The sequence below is a fragment of the Scyliorhinus torazame genome, chromosome 12, assembly GCF_047496885.1.
Source record: "Scyliorhinus torazame isolate Kashiwa2021f chromosome 12, sScyTor2.1, whole genome shotgun sequence".
In the NCBI taxonomy this organism is placed as follows: domain Eukaryota; kingdom Metazoa; phylum Chordata; class Chondrichthyes; order Carcharhiniformes; family Scyliorhinidae; genus Scyliorhinus; species Scyliorhinus torazame.
Window position 1 is genome coordinate 224,125,465 of NC_092718.1, and position 21,747 is coordinate 224,147,211.

The window sequence follows — 21,747 nt, forward strand, 5'->3', positions numbered from 1 at the left end:
TCAGTGTTCAGACATATGAAAAAATCATTAAAACATTATCTTCATTTAATGGCTATAATTTCTGCAATTTTTCTCAAACCATTTCCTTCAAGTATTAAAATATTTGCCTTGGGTCACGTGTGGAGAATTTCATAATTTTTCCCATAAAAGGAAATGTGTTTCCACTTGAGTTGCTGTCCTGACGTTTTGTTTATAAATCGTGTCCAAAACTCAGGAGAAGGAGCTGCTTGAGGCTGTAAGCCTGAGGCCTCTGGGCGTGGGTTCTGAGGGTTCACCTTTTAGTTGTCTGGCCAAAGGATCCCCCTTTTGCCACACACTATGTGGGATCTTACTGTGCAATATGATAGTGTCCAGGTGATCTGCTTTTGGTGATGTTGATAGATAAATATTGACCAGGGCACTGAGGAAAACTCTACTGGTTGTCTTCAAATTATCCATGGGATCGGTGTCGTGTTGGACTTGAACTCTCCTCTGGTACCTCCAAAATCACAACATCTGATTTTAAAATCCTACAGTCTCTGAATGGATAGTTTGAGAACAACCTCTTCACCCTCTCTTCCTCGCATACCTTGCTGAATTCAGTGTTAGCCTTGGCTCAGTGGGCAGCACTCCCTTTTTGTTTTGTACCCGAGTCAGAAGACCACAAGTTCAAATCCTGCTCCAAGTATGTTGATGGCACCATTTATAAATAGTAGTGGCATCAATAGATTTCTGTTGTTTATAGATGATCTGATGATAATGGTAGGGAAAGATTTCAGAATTGGGAGAATGCCCAGTCGCCCATTCATTATATAGGTATTTCCCTCCATCTCCCCCAGCCCCCAGGGCGATACGGTAGCACAGTGGTTGGCACTGTTGCTTCACAGTGCCAGGGTTCGATTCCCAGCTTGGGCCACTGTCTGTGCGGAGTCTGCATGTTCTCCCCTTGCCTGCGTGGGTTTCCTCCGGGTGCTCCGGTTTCCTCCCACAAGTCCCGAAAGACGTGCTGTTAGGTGAATTGGACATTCTGAATTCTCCCTCTGTGCACCCGAACAGGCGCCGGAATGTGGCGACTCGGGGATTTTCACAGTAACTTCATTGCACTATTTTGACTGCCCTTAACCTGATGCCCATCTGTTCCGCCCAAATCTACCCACATTTTTACTTTTACTGAAGTCCCTGTCCAAATGCAGTGAGACCCGGACAATATCCAGGCTTGGGCTGACAAGTGGCAAGTTACATTCACGCCACACAAGTGCCGACAATGACCATCTCCTACAACAGAGGATCTAACCATCATCCCGTGATATTCAATGGCTTTACCATTGTTAAATTCTATCACGATCAACATCCTGGGGGTTACCATTGACCAGAAACTGAACTGGACTAGCCATGGGGCTGGTTTAGCACAGGGCTAAATCGCTGGCTTTGAAAGCAGACCAAGGCAGGCGAGCAGCACGGTTCAATTCCCGTACCAGCCTCCCCGAACAGGCGCCGGAATGTGGCGACTAGGGGCTTTTCACAGTAACTTCATTTGAAGCCTACTTGTGACAATAAGCGATTTTCATTTCATTTTCATACTGTGGCTACCAGAGCAGGTCAGAGGCTGGGAATCCTGCAGCGAGTAACTCACCCCCTGACTCCCCAAAGCCTGCCCACCATCTACAAGGCACAAGTCAGAAGCACGATGGAATACTCCCCACTTATCTGGAAGAGTTGATCTCCAACAACTCACAAGAAACTTGACACCATTGAGGAGATAGCAGTTCTGCTTGATTGGCACCCCATCCACTTTCACTCCCTCCACCACCAATGCACAGTGGAGCAATATGTGTGCCCCATCCACCAGATGCACTGCAGTAACTCACCAAGGCTCCTTCAACAGCAGCTTCCAAACCCGTGACCACTACCATCTCAGAAGTTCAAGGGCAGCAGATACCTGGGAACCCCACCACCTGGAAGTTCCCCTCAAAGCCACTCGCCATCCTGACTGGGAAATATATCGCCAGACCTTCACTGTCACTGGGTCAAAATCCTGGAACTCACTCCCTAACAGCACAGTGGATGTACCTACACCATAGGGACTGCAGCGGTTCTAGAACGCAGCTCACCACCACCTTCACAAGGGCAATTGGGGATGGGTAATAAATGCTGGTCTAGTCAGTGAAGCCCACATCCCAAAAACAAATAAAACATCTATGTACACTGAAACCATCAATCTCCATGAAGACCATGTTTAGGGGCTGTTTAGCACAGGGCTAAATCGCTGGCTTTGAAAGCAGACCAAGGCAGGCCAGCAGCACGGTTCAATTCCCGTAACAGCCTCCCCGAACAGGCGCCGGAATGTGGCGACTCGGGGCTTTTCACAGTAACTTCATTTGAAGCCTACTTGTGACAATAAGCGATTTTCATTTCATTTTTCATTTTCATGTTGCATTTCCCATAATATTTAGATACATTTTTATTGTGGTATATATGAGCCTTTAATCTCTTGGGCCCTGGGATTAATCATGTTGTGTATATGGGATGACTCTTGCAGAGAACTTCAGACCAGTGTATGAGTTTAATTGACCCACGATGACTGACCAGTTCCCATCCAGCTGCCTTTCGCCTCACCTTGAACTTTTTAAAACATATTTTTATTCGAGTTTTTCCATTTTTTACAAATACCGCAACAAGTTCAGAAAATGACACGAGAATGGCAACATAGTTGGTTTTTAGACTTAGTGCCTCCAACTAAACAATATATATATATTTTTTAATAAGCTAGAGAATAGGGGGGAGGAGAAGGCCAGGTAAACATGATTGCATGACGCTCACCATCACATACCGAATTCAAAACGGTGCTACATATCTTGTGGAAATCCTTGTAGGAGCAAGTCAGGCAAAGGGGAAGCTATAAACTTGAGATAGGGATCCCAAACATTTTGGAATATGTCCAATTTAGAACGGAATGTGCAAGTAAGGAATTCCATACGGATACAATCCATAATTTTATGCCAATTTTGAATTGAGGGATACTTAATAATCCAGGAGCAAAGCATGTTCTTCATGCTGCAACGGTTAGAATATTATAAGGCCTTTTTTCATTAACGTCAAATCATCCTCCTATCTGAGAGCCCCAGAGTTAAGAATAAAGGATCAAATTCTTAGTCCGTATCGAACATCTTCTCCAGCTCTTTAAGTACACCAGACCAATAGGATTGAATTTTTACACGACTACACAGTGTATATAGTCATCCTTGACCACCTGGCACTTGGGCACACTGAAGATATAGCATGGGATTCAGGGAGAATTAGCAGTTTGGATCAGAAACTGGCTAGCTGGAAGAAGACAAAGGGTGGTGATTGATGGGAAGTGTTCAGACTGGAGTCCAGTTATTAGTGGTGTACCACAAGGATCTGTTTTGGGGCCACTGCTGTTTGTCATTTTTATAAATGACCTGGAGGAGGGCGTAGAAGGATGGGTGAGTAAATTTGCAGATGACACTAAAGTCGGTGGCGTTGTGGACAGTGCGGAAGGATGTTACAAGTTACAGAGAGACATAGATAAGCTGCAGCGCTGGGCTGAGAGGTGGCAAATGGAGTTTAATGCAGAAAAGTGTGAGGTGATTCATTTTGGAAGGAATAACAGGAAGTCGGAGTACTGGGCTAATGGTAAGATTCTTGGCAGTGTGGATGAGCAGAGAGATCTCGGTGTCCATAGATCCCTGAAAATTGCCACTCCGGTTGAGAGGGTTGTTAAGAAGGCGTACGATGTGTTAGCCTTTATTGGTAGAGGGATTGAGTTTCGGAGCCATGAGGTCATGTTGCAGCTGTACAAAACTCTGGTGCGGCCGCATTTGGAGTATTGCGTGCAATTCTGGTCGCTGCATTATAGGAAGGATGTGGAAACATTGGAAAGGGTGCAGAGGAGATTTACCAGAATGTTGCCTGGTATGGAGGGAAGATCTTATGAGGAAAGGCTGAGGGACTTGAGGCTGTTTTCGTTAGAGAGAAGAAGGTTAAGAGGTGACTTAATTGAGGCATACAAGATGATCAGAGGATTGGATAGGGTGGACAGTGAGAGCCTTTTTCCTCGGATGGTGAAGTCTAGCATGAGGGACATAGCTTTAAATTGAGGGGAGATAGATAGAAGACAGATGTCAGAGGTAGGTTCTTTACTCAGAGAGTAGTAAGGGCGTGGAATGCCCTGCCTGCAACAGTAGTAGACTCGCCAACACTAAGGGCATTCAAATGGTCATTGGATAGACATATGGACGATAAGGAAATAGTGTAGATGGGCTTTAGAGTGGTTTTACAGGTCGGCGCAACATCGAGGGCCGAAGGGCCTGTACTGCGCTGTAATGTTCTATGTTCTATAGCAGGATCAAACCTGTGTTTCAAGCCTTGTGTGATTTGCAGACGGTGTCATATTTTGAACTGAATCTCCTTTGTTTTATTACAGACTGAAATTTTATTGGCAGATTCCCATATATTACCCCAGGTCTCCTCATCAATATTGACTGCAAGAACTCTCTCCCAATCCCGCAGCGTTTCTCAACTGTCACAAAGTGTCATTACGGGCAGCACGGTAGCATTGTGGATAGCACAATTGCTTCACAGCCCCAGGGTCCCAGGTTCGATTCCCGGCTCGGGTCACTGTCTGTGCGGAGTCTGCACATCCTCCCCGTGTCTGCGTGGGTTTCCTCCGGGTGCTCCGGTTTCCTCCCACAGTCCAAAGATGTGCAGGTTAGGTGGATTGGCCGTGATAAATTGCCCTTAGTGTCCAAAATCGCCCTTAGTGTTGGGTGGGGTTACTGGGTTATGGGGATAGGGTGGAGGTGTTGACCTTGGGTAGGGTGCTCTTTCCAAGAGCCGGTGCAGACTCGATGGGCCGAATGGCCTCCTTCTGCACTGTAAATTCTATGTAAAATTCTATGATCATGGCTGATCATCCAACTCAATATCCTAATCCCACTTCCCCATATCCTTTGATCCCCTTCACCCTACTTGCTACATCTGCTTCTTGAAAACATGCAATGTTTTGGCCTCAACTACTTCCTGTGGTAACAAATTCCACAGGCTAACCACTCTCTGGGTGAAGAGATTTCTCCTCATCTCTGTCCTAAATGGTTTATCCCAGAACCTCAGACTCCGGACACACCCAACATCGGGAACATCCTTGTTGTATCAACCCCGTCTAGTCCTGAATTTTATAGATTTCTATGAGGGCCCACCTCATTCTTCTGAACTCCAGCGAATAGATGCTCTGCAGGAACTTGCCAAGGCTCCTTCGACAATACCTTCCAAACCCACGACCACTACCACCTAGAAGGACAAGAGCAGCAGATACCTGGGAACCCACCACCTGGAGGTTCCCCTCCAAGTCACTCACCGTCCTGACTGGGAAATATATCGGCCGTTCCTTCACTGTCGCTGGGGCAACATCCTGGAACCCCCTCCCTAACAGCACAGTGGGTGTACCTACACCTCAGGGACTGCAGCGGTTCAAGAAGGCAGCTCACCACCACCTTCTGGAGGGCAATTAGGGATGGGCAATAAATGCCGGCCTAACCAGCGACGCCCACATCCCGCAAATTAATTTTTAAAAATCCTTTATTTTATGTATTTTAAGAAGGAGCTTGAGCTTCTTTACTCAAATCAATTCCCTTTCTGATGTGGCCCGCTCTATTTTGTGGGAGGCATGCAAAGCTGGTTTAGCAAAGTGGGCTAAACAGCTGGCTCATAATGCAGAACAAGGCCAGCAGCGCGGGTTCAATTCCCGTACCAGCCTCCCTGAACAGGCGCCGGAATGTGGCGACTAGGGGCTTTTCACAGTAACTTCATTGAAGCCTACTTGTGACAATAAGTGATGATTTATTTTATTTTATTTATTAAGCTTATGCTGGGAAGTTGCTTATTTCTTATGCAGTTAACAGAAGACTGAGAATGCTGGAAGCCAGCACCGGTTGGAGGCTGAATTCAGTGAAATCATAACCGGCAGATGTTGAGGGAGGTTTACACAGCTCGTGTGGCCTGTGATTCCTGGCCAATCAGCAGATTCCTTGCTGACCCACTGCCCAATCAGCAGATTCCTTGCTGACCCACTGCCCAATCAGCAGATTCCTTGCTGACCAACTGCCCAATCAGCAGATTCCTTGCTGACCAACTGCCCAATCAGCAGATTCCTTGCTGACCCACTGCCCAATCAGCAGATTCCTTGCTGACCCACTGCCCAATCAGCAGATTCCTTGCTGACCCACTGCCCAATCAGCAGATTCCTTACTGACCCACTGCCCAATCAGCAGATTCCTTGCTGACCCACTGCCCAATCAGCAGATTCCTTGCTGACCCACTGGCCGAGAGGAGTCTAAAACTTGCAAAGCAAAAATTGTATGAATTCGGGAACAAGCCAAGTAAATACTTAGCTTTTCTGACTAAGAAGAGGGCTGATTCTAGTGGTAGCAGACTAATTAAAACCAAAGACTTTTAACAGAGCTGTTCAGCATTTTTATGCTGAAGTGTATAGATTGGGCCAGTCCGGAGATGTACTGACACATATGCAGCCCTTCCGTTCTCCTAAGCTTCCTATGACCTTGGGCGATCAACAATTGGTTCTTAATCCTCCTATCCCTAAAATGGCCAGGCGCCATTAGGGGGCTCCAACTGGGTGAGAACCCTGGGCCGCATGGTTTTGGGTGTGCGTTTTACAGGGAATTTAAGGACCTGTTAATTGGTATGTCCTTTCATTCAAAGAACAAAGAAATGTACAGCACAGGAACAGGCCCTTCGGCCCTCCAAGCCCGTGCTGACCATGCTGCCCGACTAAACTACAATCTTCTACACTTCCTGGGTCCGTATCCCTCTATTCCCATCCTATTCATGTATTTGTCAAGATGCCCCTTAAATGTCACTATCGTCCCTGCTTCCACCACCTCCTCCGGTAGCGAGTTCCAGGCACCCACTACCCTCTGTGTAAAAAAACATGCCTCATACATCTACTCTAAACCTTGCCCCTCTCACCTTAAACCTATGCCCCCTAGTAATTGACCCCTCTACCCTGGGGAAAAGTCTCTGACTATCCACTCTGTCTATGCCCCTCATAAATTTGTAGACCTCTATCAGGTCACCCCTCAACCTCCGTCGTTCCAGTGAGAACAAACCGAGTTTATTCAACCGCTCCTCATAGCTAATGCCCTCTATACCAGGCAACATCCTGGTAAATCTCTTCTGCACCCTCTCTAAAGCCTCCACATCCTTCTGGTAGTGTAGCGACCAGAATTGAACACCATACTCCAAGTGTGGCCTAACTAAGGTTCTATACAGCTGCAACATGACTTGCCAATTCTTATACTCAATGCCCCGGCCAATGAAGGCAAGCATGCCGTATGCCTTCTTGACTACCTTCTCCACCTGTGTTGCCCCTTTCAGTGACCTGTGGACCTTAATTTGAGACAGATCAGTTACATCGACACGCCGGCAAATGAACATTTCCCTGATTTTGAAGGCAGGCCGGACCTCGGAAGGATGCGCTTTCTATTGGCCAATCTTGACCCTGAATGTTGATTGGAAATTGTTGTCTGAAGTGTTTCTGCGAAGTTTAGAGGGAATTCTCCCGCGTATCATTCAGGGGGACCAGACTGGGTTGGGTGAGCGTTAGACTGAAAATCTAAAGGTGCCTGGTTCAGTCCCAGGTTTCGCCATCTGACCGAGTGCTGGCTTTCCTCGCTATCTGTCAAGTTGCCCTGCCGTTCGGTGGCACGACGGCATAGTGGTTAGCACTGTTGCTTCACAGTGCCATGGACCCGGGTTCGATTCCCGGCTTGGGTCACTGTCTGTGCGGAGTCTGCACGTTCTCCCCGTGTCTGCGTGGGTTTCCTCCGGGTGCTCCGGTTTCCTCCCACAAGTCCCGAAAGACGTGCTGTTAGGTGAATTGGACATTCTGAATTCTCCCTCAGTGTACCCGAACAGGCGCCGGAATGTGGCAACTAGGGGATTTTCACAGTAACTTCATTGCAGTGTTAATGTAAGCCTACTTGTGACACTAAAGATTATTATTATTATTATGATGACTGTTTTGCCTGGAGTGTTGTATCCCTTGCAGATGTTGCCAATATTACTGTCTGCCAGGATCTTAAAGGAGATCAATGGAACGATATGTTCATTTATATGGAATAAAAAGATGCCTTGTTAGAAGTTTTAGCTCCCAGGTTCAAAGGGGAGTTTGGGGTCCCGAAAATTAGATTGTACCAATTAGCCTCTCATCTTAGATTTTTTTTAAAATTTAGTGTACCCAATTATTTTTTTCCAATTAAGGGGCAATTTAGCGTGGTCAATCCACCTACCCTGCACATCTTTGGGTTGTGGGAGGAAACCAGAGCACCCGGAGGAAACCCACGCACACACTGGGTGAAGTGCAAACTCCACACAGTCACCCTAGGCGGAATTGAGCCTGGGACCATGGCTCTGTGAGGCAGCAGTGCTAACCACTGTGTCAACATGCCGCCCCTATTTGTTTTCTTGTTATTTTATGGAGACTTTAGGTTGGATTCTGCTAGATGTGAAAATCCTATTATTTATTAATACTCTTCGACAGAGGAGGATGGTCTGTCCGTTAGAAGGGAGATCTAAAATGACTTGCGTTCTCTCCCATCCAAGGCAGCCTGGACTTCCCATTGGGTCTTATGGACCATGGAATCGATATTTGGAGAGATAGAAGTATATGTAGGCTGGAAGACGTGTGGTGCGTCCTTTGTCATCCTTCAAGTAACTATGCCAACAATTTGACATTACAAGGCACTCCTTTTTTTAGTATTTGCAACTCAGACTTTATCTTTAACAAGACAATCCCGCGCGTTGACACTTCTCTTTCCCAGGTAGAAAAAATAATCCTGGTTTCCGAGGTGCCTCAACAGTTAATTAGCAAGTTTTATGATCCCTTGTGTTCTAGATCCTGTGTTAGTAAATTGGGCACCTTCCGGTCCTGAGAAAAAAAGTCTCAGCAATGAATATTGATGAGGAGACATGGGACTGTATCGGATTATGCCAATAAAATCTCTGTGTGCTAGGATGAAGGAGACTAAATTCAAGATACTGCGCCACTTGAATATCACTTGAGACAGCGGTTTAATTCTACTATACCCCGATGTGCCTAAAGTGCCTGGTAGTCGAGGGTGATTATGTACACTGCGTATAGACCTGTGTCTAGATTCAATCCTATTGGTCTGATGTGGTTAAGGTGCTTGAGAGGATATTTGGTGGGGCTTCATAATTTTATCCTTTGTTTCTCATTCTGCGTCTTCCAGATAGGAGACGTATTGACGTTAATGAGAAAAGGCTGTGTAAGATCCGGACGTTTGCAGCTTGGAAAAATATTCTCTGCTCCTGGATCATTGACAAGTATCCTTCAATTCAAAATTGGCATAAAGTAGTCATGGAATGTATTCCTATGGAATTCCTGACACCTGTGCTCCGTTCTAAGTCTGATACATTCCATAAAGTGTGGGACCCCTATCTCATATTCCTGGGCTGCGCTTTATCTGACCTGCTCCCGTTGGGATTCCCATGAGTCATATTGCAAGTCGCGATCTCGCTTTGCACAAAGATGTGCATCTTGATAAATTATCCTATCATATTGATATGGTCTTCTCCTCTTTCACCCCCATTTTCTAACTGATCAGGTCTATAATTCGAGACACTAGTTCTTAAAGACTTGTTTGAATTTATCCTGTCTTTCTCTGTTTTTACGTTTGCAGCAATATTTGGCCTGTCCTGTACAGTTGTGTTTTGAAAATGTATTGCATTATTGGTTAAAAAAAAACTCGAATGAAAATTATATGTATATAAAAAAGAAATGGAAAGTCATTTTTTCAAAATGTGTTTAATTGCGAGCTTGGTGTTGTAGTGACCATGTTGCTGCTGTTTGGGCCTCTTTGTAAATCCGTTCCTATTCATTGATGGCTCAGAGAGATGGGGTATTGTTTTGTGTATGTTACAGCCATCACAAGACTGACTGCCACATTTCTTTCTCCTTGTGTTTTGTCTCGGAGCTGCAGACAGCATTAGCATCGGAATTGAGAAACCATTATCAGGCGCAGTGTCCCCAGTCAGACTGGGCATTGAAAGTTGTGCAGTCAGGGGTGACCCAGTTTATGATGATGTACCTAAATATTTGCAGATTATTTTAAACACCACATGGTCATTGATCATTTTCACATCGACAATAAGAATGTTTACAAGGGAATATGAAAAAAGTGTACAAATATTTTTCTTGGTTTACTGTCTGTTCCTGGGGTACAGTAATAGCATTTATGAAATTTACGTCTATGCTACCTCCAGACCAATTTCCTCCGTTGGCTAGTGAGTGTCACCTGTATCCAGTCTGAAAGTCAGCTTGACCTGTCCCCAATCCCAACTCAGACCAAGCTTTGTTAACCCCCCCCCTCGCCGTGTTTACTAACCTACATTGTCCTTGGCTGACTCGGATTCAGAGGTCCCATGCTTTGATGGACTAAACTGACTATTTAGGAGGCACACTGCATGCAGCAGAATCCCCAAGGCTGCCTGGTTTTGTGCCCAGGACACAAGTTTATTTGGTTTTGTTGGGAAAAGCGATTAATAGATAACAGTACTGAGGGAGTGCCGCACTGTCAGAGGGTCAGTACTGAGGGAGTGCTGCTCTGTCAGAGGGTCAGTACTGAGGGAGTGCTGCACTGTCAGAGGGTCAGTACTGAGGGAGTGCCGCACTGTCAGAGGGTCAGTACTGAGGGAGTGCTGCACTGTCAGAGGGTCAGTACTGAGGGAGTGCCGCACTGTCAGAGGGTCAGTACTGAGGGAGCGCTGCACTGTCACAGGGTCAGTACTGAGGGAGTGCTGCACTGTCAGAGGGTCAGTACTGAGGGAGTGCTGCACTGCCAGAGGGTCAGTACTGAGGGAGCGCTGCACTGTCACAGGGTCAGTACTGAGGGAGTTCTGCACTGTCAGAGGGTCAGTACTGAGGGAGTGCCGCACTGTCACAGGGTCAGTACTGAGGGAGTGCTGCACTGTCAGAGGGTCAGCACTGAGGGAGTGCTGCACTGTCAGAGGCTCAGCACTGAGAGAGTGCTGCACTGTCAGAGGGTCAGTACTGAGGGAGTACCGCACTGTCAGAGGGTCAGTACTGAGGGAGTGCCGCACTGTCAGAGGGTCAGTACTGAGGGAGTGCTGCACTGTCAGAGGGTCAGTACTGAGGGAGTGCTGCACTGTCTGAGGTGCCATCTTTGGGATGAGATGTTAAATTAATGCACTGTCTATCCTCTCTAGTGGATATAACAAATTCTCTGATCACGATATAAAGAAGACCAGGAAGATTCTCCCCAGTGTCCTAGCCAAAACAGATTACCTGGTCATTATCTTGCTCTTTGTGAAAGCTCTCCGTGCACAAATTGACTGCCCCATTTCCTACATTACGACAGTGAATTCACTTCAAAGTATTGCACTGTCTTTGACATGGTTTAGGACTTGCTGGGGTAGTGAAATGCACTATAGAAATGCAAGACCTTCCTTCACTTTGGGGACCCCCTTACGCTTGCTGAATCTCCGAGACGCTGGAGGTGGTGTGTCTGGAGACAAACGCTGGAGGTGGTGTGTCTGGAGACAAAGTTGATTCTTTTGGTTTTTGGTATTTGACTCCGAGTTCAAGTTTCTCATTCCTGGAGACAGACAGTAAGATGCTGGAATGGAATCAGTGAATGCAAGACTGCTTCTGACAGCAATGTTACACACCTGGATCCTTCTGAATCCTTTCCAATAATTAGTTTATTTACACACAACAGTGAGTGCAAATTATAAATTAATTAGTTGTATGATTCTCTTTGGGAATATCCTCGATGTGATTAAATGCGCTATAAATACAACTTTGGTTTCTTTGATTCAGTGAATACGCACTGATTCTCGCACAGCGCCTCTTTTCAATAGAAGTGAGTTTGTGAATTTTACAACATAAATAGTGTCAAGTACCACAATATATTATGATTTCCTCATTGATTAATTTAGCTTGGATGCAAACTGCTGTATTTTTGTGTCTAAAACATGAAGAATTATTTACATTAAAATAACACCATTGAAGGCCACCAGTCGAAACAAATCCGTTACACCATTGAAATATTTTTGAAGTTGTGCAAGTAGCAGACGGGCTGCTGATTAAGGCATGTAACTAGTGGACGGGCTGCGAGTACAGATGTGCCACCCGCAGATGGGCTGCGAGTACAGATGTGTAACTAGTGGACGGGCTGCGAGTACAGATGTGCCACCCGCAGATGGGCTGCGAGTACAGATGTGTAACTAGTGGATGGGCTGTGGGTACAGATGTGTAACTAGTGGACGGGCTGCGGGTACAGATGTGCCACCCGCAGATGGGCTGCGGGTACAGATGTGTAACTAGTGGATGGGCTGTGGGTACAGATGTGCCACCCGCAGATGGGCTGTGGGTACAGATGTGTAACTAGTGGACGGGCTGCGGGTACAGATGTGCGACCCGCGGATGGGCTGCGGGTACAGATGTGCGACTAGCGAACTGGGCTGCAGGGTACAGATGTGCGGGTACAGGTGTGCGACTAGAAGATGGGCTGCGGGTACCGATGTGTGACTAGCAGACGGGGCTGCAGGGTACAGATGGGCGACGAGCAGACGGGCTGCGGGTACAGATGTGCGGCTAGCGGATGGACTGTGGGTACAGATGTGTGACTCGCGGATGGGCTGCGGGTACAGATGTGCAGCTAGCGGATAGGCTGTGGGTACAGATGTGAGACTGGCGGACGCGCTGCAGGTACAGATGTGTGGTTAGCGGGCGGGCTGCAGGGTACAGATGTGCGACTAGCGAACGGAACTGCAGGGTGCAGATGTGCGACTCGTGGATGGGACTGCAGGGTACAGATGTGGCGCAAAATGTGCCGAGTGAACTGCAGGAAAGCCCTGGGACCCGCCATCTTGGGGACCAGCGAATATGCATCTGACACCAAATTATGTTCATTTCTTTGGGGGGAAAAACTGTCTCCCTATTCTAGCAGATATCTGGAACATGACCTATTCTAGCAGATATCTGGAACATTCTTTCAATTTTCTGTGCAAAAGCATTTTCTCTCAACACTTCCAGTGCAGAACTGAAAGAGTGTTGCACGCTTGGAGAATCCGTCTTTCAGATGTAATATTAAATCAAAGCACTATCTGGCCTATCGGGTGTCTGTAAAAGATGCCAGGATACTATTGGAAGACGAGTAGGGGAGTTTGCCCCAGTGTCCTGCCTAATATCCCTCAGTCAGCATAATCAAAACAGATAATCTGGTCGTCATCACAGTTTGAGAGAATTCACTGGGCACAAATTGGCCGTTGTATTTTCTACCTCTCAACAGTGGCCACCCTTCAGAAAAGATACCTCATCAACTGGGAGGTGTTGGAATGTGCTCCAGCTGAGGCGCTCTGCACAAATGCAAGTACTTTCTATTGTTAAACGGCCCCTGTCTGGATGCCCTGGGTGATGGCTGGTCCAGATGTGGGGCTATTTCTATTCTTCTGATTGTAAGTCAGGCCCCCGGTCAGTGTGAGAAAGTGAGTCACTCTGAACAGCTAATGGAAAAAGCAGATAGGACAACATTCCATGTCGGTGAGGCTTTGATTTGGACCAGGTCCCAGCTGCACTTCCTCATCCGAGCTGCTCCCTTTAAGTTCAGAAAGTTCAGGCCTTGATCCCAAATCACTGCCCAGTGAAACACATTTGTCAAAATTGGATTTGTTTTTCTCTTGTTTGGAGAAGGAGTACACAGTTTGATAAGGGGCCAGCCAGTTAAACCCCCCTCCTCCTCTCTCTCTCTTCCCCCTTCCCCCCAGGACATGGACATCCTCCAGACGTAGACTAGCCATCAACGGGAGACATTTTCACCTGGTCACTGCCAGGTAGTGACCAGCATCGAAGCCCCTACTACCCCTCCAGCAACATCCAAGCTGAGCTGCACCCGCCATAACACTACACCATGACTACAATAGCAGCGTAATCTGCAACACGCAGCTCATCTCTTCACTTCTCAAGATGTGTACATCATTTACATGTTCAAATGAAAATGTGATGGCATACTCTGTATTTTTCTGGAGTAATGTTCATGAAACATAGTCATCCAGGGCAGATTAGTTTATTGCTTAATTGTAGCCCTGCCACTCCCTCCGTATTCTCCACCCTCTTCCATTACCAGTGCATAGACCATAAGACATAGGAGCAGAATTAGGCCACTCGGCCCATCGAGTCTGCTCCCCCATTCAATCATGGCTGATATTTTCTCATCCCCATTCTCCTGCCTTCTCCCCATAATCCCTGATCCCCTTATTGATCAAGAACCTATCTATCTCTGTCTTAAAGACACTCAGTGATTTGGCCTCCACAGCCTTCTGCGGTAAAGAGTTCCACAGATTCACCACCCTCTGGCTGGAGAAATTCCTCTTCATCTCGGTTTTAAAGGATCGTCCCTTTAGTCTGAGATTGTGACCTCTGCTTCTAGTTTTTCCTACAAGTGGAAACATCCTCTCCACGTCCACTCTATCCAGGCCTCGCAGTATCCTGTAAGTTTCAATAAGATCCCCCCTCATCCTGCTAAACTCCAACGAGTACAGACCCAGAGTCCTCAACTGTTCCACATATGACAAGTTCTTCATTCCAGGGATCATTCTTGTGAACCTCCTCTGGACCCTTTCCAAGGTCAGCTCATCCTTCCTTAGATACGGGGCCCAAAACTGCTCACAATACTCCAAATGGGGTCTGACCAGAGCCTTTTACAGCCTCAGAAGTACATCCCTGGTCTTGTATTCTAGCCCTCTTGACATGAATGCTAACATTGCATTTGCCTTCTTAACTGCCGACTGAACCTGCACATTAACCTTAAGAGAATCGTGAACAAGGACTCCCAAGTCCCTTTGTGCTTCTGATTTCCGAAGCATTTCCCCATTTAGAAAATAGTCTATGCCTAAATTCCTCCTTCCACAGTGCATAACCTCACACTTTTCCACATTGTATTTCATTTGCCACTTCATTGCCACTCTCCTTGCCTGTCCAAATCCTTCTCCAGCCCACCTGCTTCCTCAATACTACCTGTCCCTCTACAGAACTTTGTAGCATCTGCATGATGGCAGCAGTATGTTTAATCTACAGGATTCACTGCAGAGGCTCACCAAGCTTCCTTAACAGCACCTTCCAAACATGTGTCTGCCACCTAGAAGGACAAGAGCAGCAGACACATGAGAACACCACCAAGCAAAGTCCCCTCCAAATCTCTCACCATCCTGACTTGGACCGACATTGTCGATCTTTCACTGTCACTGGGTCAAAATCCTGAAACTTCCTCCCTAACAGCACTCTGGGTACACCTGTAGTAGCACAAGAAGGGGGCTCTCCATCCATCTTGACAGGGCAATTAATGGTACCATCTTCCACAAATGGGGATCAGCAGGATGATAGCACAATAGCACAAAGTGGTTGAGGGGAAGCCTCTGACAATTCCAACTGATCCCTATTTCAAAGGTCCAATGGAATCTCCTCAACAGATTTCCCGTGACAGGAGGGCACAAGTTCCTGGCTGGTGTGAGCTCCACGCTGTCCCGGAGTTCAAACAGCATTGTGGAACACAAGCAGTCTTGGAGCTAGAAATATTTCATTTTTGCAAATGGTCCTGTAGTTACCACCATTTTTCAAACTGTAATGCAGCCCTGGATCTCTGGCACGGAGCGCTGCATTGAAAATTTATACATTAAATCCCTCTGAGACAGAACATTATTAGTCCATGGACTTCAAAAGGAGAGAAAGCAGTGTACAAACACAAATATTTAATTCACCAAATTTCGTGGTTTTGGTGTTTGTTTTTGTAGAAATTTATTGTGTTTGACAAATCACCAGTTATACTCCCCTTGCCAGTTCCCCAGAATAGAGACATACAGCATGATGAGGAATGTGAGGGTAGGAACTTGGAATGTTGCTGATTGGGCCATGTGTTAATTGTATATTTATTGTGTTTAATTGTTGGCAGGTTGTGGGCATTAACAGGGCATTCACTTATACCCCTATAAATAGTGGCCAGGAGGTGCTTGCTTGTAATCTGTAACGGTTAAATAAGTGCTTGTAAAAGTTTGTAAAGATAGGTTCCACTTCTATCCTTCACCTGTTTTAATAGTCTGGAACAGCAAGAAAGAAGTTATTTTCTACACAAAATGATAATAGAATTGTCAAATAAGTTATCAGGAATTGGCATTTGTGTATACATGCATTTATTACAGTGAAGCACTGTTGCTTCACAGCGCCAGGGTCCCAGGTTCGATTCCCCACTGGGTCACTGTCTGTGTGGAGTCTGCACGTTCTCCCCGTGTCTGCGTGGGTTCCCTCCGGGCGCTCCGGTTTCCTCCCACAAGTCCCGAAAGACAGGCTGTTAGGTAATTTGGACATTCTGCATTCTCCCTCTGTGTACCCGAACAGGCACCGGAGTGTGGCGACTAGGGGCTTTTCACAGTAACTTCATTGCAGTGTTAATGTGAGCCTACTTGTGACAATAAAGATTATTATTATTACAATGGGATGAGTTTGAGATAATTGGATATATTTCTGGAGAAAGTGGGTCAATGGGGATCAAAAGAAAAGCTTGCAGTGCAGGAGCCGTACCTGATTCAGAAGAGGGTGGTTGAGATTGTCAGAGAGCAGTGTAGACATCTCTATTCCTTGGGGACATATCCTCAGACAGACCATCCTTTGCTTTATTAATGTTTTTCCCTTTGCCATGTGTTCCGATGTGGTGCTGGGTTTGATGATTCCAATTTTCACCTCCACTCACAACTGCTCCAGTAATGAAGCAGCCCGTCCCAGCCTGCAGCAGCACTTGGTCAACATTGAGGCTGTGGCTACAAAGTGCTGGATGCTGGCCATCTCTGACAGAGGGACACTTGGTGATCTCACTGTCTTCCAGTACATGACATTTGAACAATGACAGCAGCAATGATGAACTTGTCAGATTTACCAGAGCCAGCAGTCAAGAGGCCCAGTGAAACATGCACAACACAGAATATCACTGCCTAATATCTAATAGTGAACAGTGTATCAGCTCAGTATACTGTTCAGTATTAAGTATTGCACAGTGCTCTATGCGTCTCCATCATCTACAAGTCAGGAGTGTGACGGAATACTCTCCACTTGCCTAGATGAGCGCAGCTCCAACAACACTCAAGACGTTCAGGACAAAGCAGCCCACTTGACTGGCACCCCTTCCACAAATCCCGGCACCACCAATGTATAGGAACATAGGAATTAGGAGCAGAAGCTGGCAATTCAGCCCCTTGAGCCCGCTCCGCCATTCAATCAGATCAGGGCTGATCTCCTCCTGGTCTCAAATCCACCTCCCCACCTGTTCCCCAAATCCCTTTAACCTGTTTTAAAAAACAGAAATATACCTATCTCCTTACTGAAACCATTTAATAACACAGACTCCACCGCACTTTGGGGCAGCGAGTTCCACAATTTCACCACCCTCTGCGAGAAGTAGTCCCTCCTCATCTCAGTTCTGAATCCATCGCCTCGCAACCTTTATCTGTGACCTCTCGTTCTAGATTGCCCCACAAGGGGGAACATTTGGTCTACGTTTACTTTATCAATCCCTCTTAGTATTTTATACACCTCGATCAGATCCCCTCTCATCCTTCTAAACTCCAGCGAGTATGAGCCCAAACTGTTTAATCGCTCCTCATACATCAACCCTTTCATCCCCGGAAACAATCTGGTGACCCTCCTCTGAACTGCCTCCAATCCCACCACATCCTTCCTCAAATAAGGAGACCAAAACTGGACACAATACTCCAGATGTTGTCTCACCAACACCCTATACAATTGCAACAACACTTCTCGACTGTTATACTCCAGGTCTTTTGCAATAAACGCTAACATTCCATTTGCCTTTTTAATTACAGGCTGCCCCGCATACCGACTTTCTACGATTCATGAACAAAGACACCCAGGTCCCTCTGCCCAGACACATTTTAAATTTGCTTTCCATTAAGATAATAATTTGCCTTTGTATTTTTTTCAGCCAAAATGGATAACCTCACACTTATCCACGTTAAACTGCAACGGGCAGATTTTGACCTAATCTCCTAGCCTATCTATCTGCCTGTAAGTTCGCCTCCTCTTCGCGGCCTGCTTTCCCTCCTGGTTTAGTATCATAAATCTTGTTATGTTACACTCTGTCCCTATTTACAGGTCATTTAGATAGATTTATATAGCACTGCACTCCGTCGCTTCACCAGATGTCGATGTATTTACATTGTGTATTTATCATATAATAATCTTTATTAGTGTCACAAGTAGGCTTACATTAACATTGCAATGAGGTTACTGACAGCACTGTGCTGCACAGGCTAGATGGACTGCAGCAATTCAAGAAATTAGTTCACGATTACTTTCTTGAGGCCATCGTGATGGAATATCAATGCTGACCTTGCCAGTGATGCTAAAATCCCTGAAAGAATAATATATATATATATATATATATGTAGGAGCCTGTGGATAGTGAAACTGTCCCGGTTCCCACGACTGCAGGAAGTGTCTCGGAATTGAATCTGTGGATCTGAGCTGGACTGAGAGTAAGAGAAAGTCCACAACATAAGCTCGGAGGAAGAACTTCTGGCTTATTTCCTCTGAATGTGGGCACAGCACACCTTAGTGCAATGTAGAGTGCAGGAAAGGCAGAGTGGGAACAAGCGAGGAGAATGGAGAAGGAGGCCCCACAGACACTATCAACAAGTACAATGTCCTCGCTCCATGTCAGAATAAGAGTAGAGAAGCCAGCCAGATTGCTAATCATTACACCACGGAGCAGCAGGGGAATAGCAGAAAATTGACAAGTCCATAATTATGGGGATATATATTGTTCTCTGCAGCTACCATCCAGAATCTCTGCTCATCCGCCTTCTCTGACTGCCTCTCTCACTGTATCTCTGGCTGTCTCTCTAGTGTTAGTGCTGTCTCTCTCTGGCTGCCAGCTCTGTCTCTCTCCGTTTGTCTGTCTCACACTCTCTCTCTGACAGCCTGCCTCTCTCTCTCTGTCTGTCTGTCTCTTTCTCTCTCCCCAGTCTGGTTATTTTGCTCTGTCTCTCTCTGTGTCTCATTTTGCCTGTCAGTCTCTCTCTCTATCCTGTTTACTGTTCTCTGGTTGGTCGGCTTGTTGCTGTTATTTTTTGGCAGTTTTTTTTGTGGAGAAAATCCAGTAGAGAATCCGAGGGAGAGAGAGTGAAACAGTGTGGGTGGGAGAGAGAGAGAGAACGGTGTGGGTGGGAGAGAGTGTGGGTGGGAGAGAGAGAGTGTGGGTGGGAGAGAGAGAGTGTGGGTGGGAGAGAGAGAGCGTGTCAGTCAGAGAGGAGAGTCAGGGAGAGAGAGACGGAGAGTGTGAGAGTGAGTGTCGGAGGGAGAGGGAGAGTGTGAGAGAGAGTGTGAGAGGGAGGGAGACAGTGTGTGTGAGAGAGAGGGAGAGTGTCAGAGTGTGAGAGGGAGGGGGAGTGTGAGAGTGTCAGAGAGAGTGTGAGAGAGGGAGGGGGGGATTGTGTGTGAGAGAGAGAGGGGGAGTGAGAGAGAGAGGGGGAGTGTGAGAGAGAGGGGGAGTGTGAGTGTCAGAGAGAGTGTGAGTGTCAGAGAGTGTGAGAGAGGGAGAGGGGAGTGTGAGAGAGGGAGAGGGGAGTGTGGGAGAGGGGAGTGTGAGAGAGGGAGAGGGAGAGTGTGTGAGAGGGAGGGAGAGTGTGTGAGAGGGAGGGGGAGTGTGAGAGTGTCAGGGAGAGAGGGAGAGGGTGAGAGAGTGTGTGAGAGTGAGAGGGGGAGTGTGTGAGAGGGAGAGTGTGTGAGAGAGAGAGAGAGAGAGGGGGAGTGTGTGAGAGGGAGGGGGAGTGTGAGAGTGTCAGGGAGAGAGGGAGTGTGTGAGAGAGGGAGAGGGTGAGAGAGTGTGTGAGAGAGAGAGGGGAGGGAGAGAGTGTGAGAGAGGGGGAGTGTGAGGAGAATGAGAGAGCGCAGACAGACAGACTGAGGGATTCTCGGAGCGGGAGCGGCTCCGTCTCGCCGCCGGGGCCGCTTGGATTTACCGGGAGAGTTTTCACCGGGACCGGGATGAAGTTCCGCAGCGGCCGGGCCGGGGTAAGGAGGGGGTGGGGTGGGGGGGGGGGGGGCGCGGGCCGGGGGGAGGGGGGGGGGGGTGTCGGTGGGCCGGGGTAAGGAGGGGCCGGGGGGGGCTCAGCTCCCACACCCGCCCCCAAACCCGCTTCACTGCGGCCGCAGGGGGGAGAGTCCTGCTTCCCATTGCACCGGGATAGACTGGGATAAACTAGGCCGGACTGGGATAGACTGGGCCCGACTGGGATAAGCTGGTCAGACTGGACTGGAAGGGTTTCAGGAATCTGCTCTAGGCTGGGCTGGGTTCATAGACTTTACAGTGCAGAAGGAGGCCATTCGGCCCATCGAGTCTGCAACGGCTCTTGGAAAGAGCACCCCACCCAAGGTCAACACCTCCACCCTATCCCCATAACCCAGTAATCCCACCCAACACTAAGAGCAATTTTGGACACTAAGGGCAATTTATCATGGCCAATCCACCTAACCTGCACATCTTTGGACTGTGGGAGGAAACCGGAGCACCCGGAGGAAACCCACGCAGACACGGGGAGGACGTGCAGACTCCGCACAGACAGTGACCCAAGCCGGAATCGAACCTGGGACCCTGGAGCTGTGAAGCAATTGTGCTATCCACAATGCTACCGTGCTGCCCAACTGGTTGGGTTGGGATAGACTGGGTTGGGTTGGGTTGGGCTGGTTCAGTCTCTGGTCTAGATCTGCTGGAAAATTGCCCTCCCCTGGGTAAGGGGGTTAACTTAAGCACTTTGTCACCTGTTCTGAGTTAGTCACTTGTGCTGAGACTTAATTTGTTTCCTGAGTGAGGCCGTTTTTTATTTTCTAGTTGTTGAACAGTTAGTTACTGCAGCCACTACATTTCTCAGATTGAAGAATGACAAGTTTAATGCTGATTTGTCTGAGATTTGGTTATCTGGTGTCAGAGATGGGGATGTGATCATTGCAGACCTGTGCTGGAGTGCTTCCAACTGCCAGTGACATTCACAAGAAGAGACACAAGGAGACCTAGGATCAAAACTTTTAAATGAAATTTCACTGCTTAAGGGGCATCAAGTTCATTATTTTGCCACTCTAACTGTAAGAGTACAAAAGTACAATTCTCTTAAAGGCAAATATCGACAGCAAGTCAGTCAACTTTTGAAAGGGTAGAAGCCGGTTAATATCTTGCGCAGGTAACACGTCAAACCGGCCTTGCACAGGACCAATTGGATTGCGAGTAGCACTTACCAGAAAGCCCAGCAATTAGAAAGCTCATTCTCGGACAGACCATCACTGGCAAGGCCAGCATCTATTGTCCACTTCACTGCTCCTTGGCAAGACGATGGCAGCTTCTTCCAGAGCCACTATCATCTTATGAAGATGTGCCCAGTCCCAAACTTTGATGTAATGATGATGAACGAATGGCTGATCTAAGTCCAAATCAGGAAGGTGCAGCTGTTCCTTTGTACCTATAGCCCTTTTAAGTGGCGGATCACATGTTTGGAAGGTTTTACTGCTGTGAGAGTCACCCTGTCGATTTGGTCCAGTCCATATTGGAGGGGTGGGGGAGGTTGGAATAGAGGGTGGGGTGGTGAGAATGGGGGTGGGAGAGGGTTGAGCGGGAGGGTTGGAAGTGGTGAGGT

At 47.3% G+C, this 21,747-nt stretch overlaps 1 long non-coding RNA gene across 1 annotated transcript in view; it reads right to left on the bottom strand.

Moving 5' to 3' along the window:
* The window catches only part of LOC140387295 (uncharacterized), a 32,733-nt gene extending 11,222 nt beyond the window's left edge, over positions 1-21,511 (bottom strand). The window contains exon 1 of the long non-coding RNA XR_011933839.1: positions 21,353-21,511. This is a non-coding gene — a long non-coding RNA (uncharacterized lncRNA). The remainder of the gene's footprint in view (positions 1-21,352) is intronic.
* Between the last annotated feature and the right edge of the window lie 236 nt (positions 21,512-21,747).